This window comes from Hyperolius riggenbachi, chromosome 1 (assembly GCF_040937935.1).
Source record: "Hyperolius riggenbachi isolate aHypRig1 chromosome 1, aHypRig1.pri, whole genome shotgun sequence".
NCBI lineage: Eukaryota > Metazoa > Chordata > Amphibia > Anura > Hyperoliidae > Hyperolius > Hyperolius riggenbachi.
This window is the reverse complement of record NC_090646.1, coordinates 611963895-611969894: the sequence shown is the minus strand read 5'-3', so window position 1 is coordinate 611969894 and position 6000 is coordinate 611963895.

Here is a 6000-nt window from a genome sequence, read left to right as displayed (position 1 = left end):
ACACTATATCAGTGTCTCTTAGTTGCAGTGTGTGCTGGACTAGAGTGCATTGGAAAGGTGTGACTGGCTGTTTCCCTCTCCTGCTGTTAAATCCTACCTCCGGAGATTTGGGAGGCTAGCGCGGTGAGTGCGGACACAGAGGGCGGTCCTGGCACTGGTGCTGGTCTGAGGTGGTCTCTGGCATCCACACACCTTGATTACTCTGGTGGTGGTGGGTTCTGTCCTAGAGCAACTAGTAGTTGCAGGTTTACGCTATGTATTGTCTTCTCTTTTATTGCATGTGGATGTGATTGTCCTGGCACAGAGTTGGATGTACAGTTTACTACTCCTGCAAGTGGAGCCATGTGTAAGAGCGCTAAGGATATGTTCACATTATAAAACGTCAGCGCTGAGCGATTTATTGAATTTTTTTTAATCGCTTTTCCCTGCGCCTAAGTGCTTTTGCAGAGCGATTATTTTTTTCCACTTTTGAACTCTTTCACCCAGAAATGATTAAATACAATGTATTTATTCATGAAAGCGATCAGGAAACCACTATACAAAGCGCTTTTTCAAGCGCTTGGTGATTTCCCTATACCTTCCAGCTCAGAAAAGGGTACAGGCAGTGCTTTTGGCAGCAGATCGCAATCGAACCGATCATATGTGAACACTCTCCTAGGGAATCATTGCACAAGCACTTTTAGGGCGATTTCTAAAATCGCCAGCGCTAAAAAAAATATGCAAACGCTCATAGTGTGAACAAGCCCTAAGTATTATTTGGAGGGCATATTGTCTTAATATCTGTAGAGCTAAAAGGCAGTTATAATATACATGGTGTGGGCGCCAGGCTAGTCGCTAGGGCAAAACATTTATAGCATATGCCCCAGTTCTGAATTGGAGTACCCGGATTCTTCCGCAGGGACGTAGCTTAAGAATAGAAGCACAGCTGAGCTTTAAGCCTCTCCTGGAGCCTGAATTATGCAGCCTCTGACTACCCTGGGGGTATGGTGGCCTTTCCCTGGGCCTGCCGTTCTCCTCTGCTCCTCTACTGCTGGGTAAGCAACCACCAGGCTGTACGTGTACCGTACTTGCTTTATCTATTCTATCTTTACCTTACATCCGCAGCCTCTTTCCACGGGTGATTGGCTTTCACTTTGTTCTTATTTAGTAACCACTGTTTACACGCTTTGTGGTTATATTGTTTAATGATTTTTGCACAACTTACTTAGTTTCAGTCTCGTATTCTCATTGGACTAGCACTTGCTCTTTTTTGGGCACAGACCTTCTCTGTATGATAAACTATCCAATTGAGGGCCCATTTAAACTAGAAGCACTTTTCTGAGCTTTTTGCGATTGATTGGCAGTTTTTAAAATTATGCTATGTGAGGCTCATTGTATTTGAGGTGAGCACACAACAACAAGAAACCAGCAGAGGGAAGGACTGCAGGGGAAGCATACATCCAAAAGAAGAGTCATCTGAGCCAGATCGGGCAGTCGGCCATAGAAGGACTACAGAGCGCACATTGACCAGTCTCATAGTGGTCACACAGTTCGGGTGAGTGCGGCCCCAAGGGGGGTTCCCTTCTTTCCTTCTACTGCTTTTTGATGTACCTGAGCAGAAGTGGAGCGCTATCTATCAATATACAATAGACTATGCCAATGGGGATTTGCTGAACCCAAATAGAGCGCATACACAGAGGAGAACTGCTAACAGACTGGGCATTGGGCCCCTTTGTATTATAATGTTGATTTGAATTTTATGTTGATTTGAATTTCAACTTGCAATAGTTGTCTCATCACTAGCTTTGCAGCGCTGTCTTTTACACTTACAGTTTTTAAAATTGCTCCCATTCACTTTCATTAAAATCACAGAAAAATTGCGATTTTCGCGTACGTGATTGCAAAATCTCAGCAATTTTTCTGCGATTTTTACCACAATTTTAATGAAAGTGAATGGGAGTATTTTTAAAAAACGCTAATCAATCGCAAAATGCTTAGAAAAGCACTTCTAGTGTGAATGGGTCCTAAGGCCTCTTTTCCATGGACTGTTGAAAGGCAGTGAAATGCCTCTCAGACTCTCACAACTGCTTGCTGCTGCCTGGTAACTGCTTGTTGCTGCCTGGCAACTGCTTGCTAAGCTCACAGTTCAACAGTCCGTGGAAAAGAGTCCTAAAGGATAGGGAGCTCAAGCAGGCCCATTATCTTTAGGCCTCTTTTCCACAGACTGTTGAGCTGTGTGCTCAGCAAGCAGTTACCAGGCAGCAACAAGCAGTTATCAGGCAGTAGTGAGAGTTTGAAAGGCATTTCACAGTCTATCAACAGTCCGTGGAAAAGAGGCATAAGGTTACACTGCTGCTAAGTTCATGTACATTTTGTCCCATCCACAGCCACGCCTATTCCCTGCATGATCACACCCATTTCTAGCATGGCGCAGGTTGTCCCCATCGGATAGCATTTGGTGCCCCAGATCTCTTAGGATTCTAGCAGCACCCCTGGTGGATACAGAGCTGCGCGCGCATATTACAACTGCCAACTACTCACAGCAGCGAGGGGGAGGGGAAGAGAGGAAGAGCAGAGGGGGCTCTGTGGCAGAGGGGTGCACATGGCGACGGATTCTACATGATCTACTGCATTCCCCCGTGGCCAGGTCGCACATGCGCAGTAGATTGTGACTGGACAAATGTGAGGCGGCCAGAAATCCCACATCCTGAAGGTAACTGGAGGGAAGTATAAATGCTTTTAATTTTTGATTGCAGGTTTCCTCTCATGGAAAACAGAGAGACATGCACCTAGTGTGTTTTTAAAGAGAAGATCCTGTCTGATACTGCCATCTTCAAGCAATCATAATTGTAATTTGATCTCTCAGCTGTGTCAAGCACAGAAATTCAATAATCCTCCACAGACTGAGCTAATATGTAAACACAGGGTGTTAAAGGACAACTGAAGTGCGAAGAATATGGAGGCTGCCATATTTATTTCCTTTTAAAGGGGTTCTGTGGGGGTTTCTGAAGAGAAAAACTGCCACTTGGGCTTCTATGAGCCCCCTGCAGTGGTAATGTCCCACGACGTCCTGCTCCCATCCGCCGTTCCCCGCAGCCGGCACCGGGCTATTATTCGTCTGACATACAGACGAATAATGCGCGTTGCCGTGCCTCCGCTCGCGTCATCTGAGGCTTACTGCGCAGGCGCAGTACAACAAAGCCTTGTACTGAGCTTGCACAGTAAGCTTCCGATGACGCAGGCGGAAGCGAGCGGGTGCGCGGCCACTCTAGCGCAGCCGCAGTTGGATCCCATGCCGCTTAGACCGGGGCCGGCGGCGGAGAACGGCAGATGGGAGGACGACGGCGTGGGACATTACCGCTGCACGGGGCTTATAGAAGCCCAAGGTAAGTGTCCGTTTTTCTCTTCCACAACCCCCCACAGAACTCCTTTAAACAATGCCAGTTGCCTGACAGCCCTGCTGATCTCTTTGGCTGCAGTAGTGTCTGAATAAAACCAGAAACAAGCATGCAGCTGATCTTGTTAGAACTGACAATAATGTCAGGAAACACCTGATCTTCTGCATACTAGTTCAGGGTCTATGGCTAAAAGTATTAGAGACAGAGGATCAGAAGAAGAGCCAGGCAACAGATATTGCTTAAAAAGAAATAAATATGGCAGCCTCCGTATAGCTCTTACTTCAGTTGTCTTTTAACCCTTTGTATGTAAGAGACACCGCAGATTTATTGCAAGATTTGTATCAGCTGTAAAACAAGTTTGTCTTCTTAAAACAGAAGGTATCAGCTGTAACAAAGACATTTTTTCTGTAAAGGTTATTATGCTGTTGCTTATCTTTTAGAGCAGAGAGGAAGTTCCGCGTTCAGGTCCGCTTTAAAGAAGTGTGTAAGCTTAGATTGGAGAATGACCATTAGTGGATGACAACCTTCAAGCCATTCCACCAATTTCAACAGTGTTAAGTTTAAGTTCAGATCATGTCATGCAAAGATATTGAAATGCTGTGTGATTCAGGCCATTATGTTGGAAAGTGAATATTCTTCTGAGGCCTCACTCACACCTAAGATAGAAAACACAAACATTTTGCACCCCCCCTCCCAACACTCCACACTGCGTTTCTAGTAAAAGCACTTTTCCCGAGCAGTTTTGTAATTCACTCCCTGACGCAAGTTAGGAAGCAAAATCTTTGACCCGGAAATAAATAGTGTATTTATTCTAAAAACCGCAATCGCTGCATAAAGCGGTTTTGTGAGCGTTTACCATTCTTCCTATACCTTCTATTATAGCAAAAACGCCCCCAAAATGGTACAGGCAATGCTTTGCTGAACACACAGCGTACGAACCGTGCTGATATGAACCTTCTCATAGAGATTTATTGCACAAGTGTTTTGTGGGCGATTTTAAAAATTGCCTGCGCTTGTGAACGAGCCCTTAGGCCTAGTGCACACCGGAGCGTTTCCGCTGCAGTTTGCGATCTGCTTGCGGGTGCGGATCCGCTAGGGTAATGTATTTCAATGGGCTGGTGCACACCAGAGCGGGAGGCGTTTTGCAGAAACGCATACTCCCGGGCTGCTGCAGATTTTGGATTGCGGATGCGTTTCTGCCTCAATGTTTAGTATAGGAAAACCGCAAACCGCTCTGAAAAACGGCACTTCAGAGCGGTTTGCCAGGCGGTTTTTGTTACAGTAGCTGTTCAGTAACAGCTTTACTGTAACAATACATGAAATCTACTACACCAAAACCGCAAACCGCTAGCTGAAACGCTGCAGAAAAATAAGAAAAAGTTTCAAAATCTGCTAGCATTTTGCAGATCTACTAGCAGTTTTTGGTGTGCACTAGGCCTTAGTGATGACTTTCTGGCAGAGGGAACCAGGTGTCCCTCAATTTCACAGTATTCCTTCTAACCTGACAAGTGGCCCACTTCCTACTGCAGGTGAACACCCTTACAACAGGATGCTACCACCTGTATGCTTTGCTGAGGGTGTGAGGTTTTGTTTTTTTCATCCCATCTAATCAGAGCACCTTTTTAAAGGAAAACTGGAGCAAAAGAGAGAAGGCGGCTGCCATATTTATTTCCTTGTTTTAATGAATACCAGTTGCCCGGCTGTCCTGCTGATCCTCTTCCTCTAACACTTGTAGCTAAAACCCTGAACAAGCATGCAGCAGATCAGGCGTTTCTGACATTGTCAGATTTGGCAAAATCATCTGCATGCTTGTTTCTGGTGTCAATTTGACACTACTGCAGCCAAATAGAGCATCAGGGCTGCCAGGCAACTGATATAGTTTATAAGGAAATAAATATGGCAGCCTCCATATTCTTCTCACTACAGTTGTCGTTTAAAAATTGGATTCAGAATCTTCAAGGTGCATTTTAAATCAACTTAGGCCTGTAACACACTGAGAGCACGTTCTGAGCGCTCTTCTGACCATCAGTGCAGTTTAAAAAACAGAGCCTGTCATATAAGAATTTGTCTTAATGCAGGCGCACATGTGCGAGATCTGAGAGGCAGAGAAGGAGGTAAATAGGATACAAGGCTGGGCCAGAAGGGTGAAAGAGGCGTGTTTTATGGGCACAGCGCAATCTATTCTTCCATACCGCTCTGATGAACGTGTAGACAAGAAGAGCTGACCAATCCACTAAGGGACAGTTGACTAATCCAACCAGTCAATCACCTATATACTGTTATATACTACTAGTAACTGTTCATATATAGCACCAGTATATGTTTAATTTTTATTTGGCGTGCGTTGGAAGAGGGGTAGTCCTATACGGCGAGTATATCGCAAACCCTTTATTTTAACTGGAAAAGTTGGGGGGTTGTCTTATACGCTGGAATATACGGTATTTGTTTTTTATTGTGTTGATTGGTTTCAAGCAAAAATGTAATTGTGAGTGTAATCCCATTTTAAAAGAAGTGTTTAGTTTTAAATCAATCACTCTGCATATGTCTGTTTTTCCTGCTGTGCCGACTCAAGCTGGGAAATCACCACTAAAGGAAGACTGGAAGAACAGAAGGAGGAAAAAAA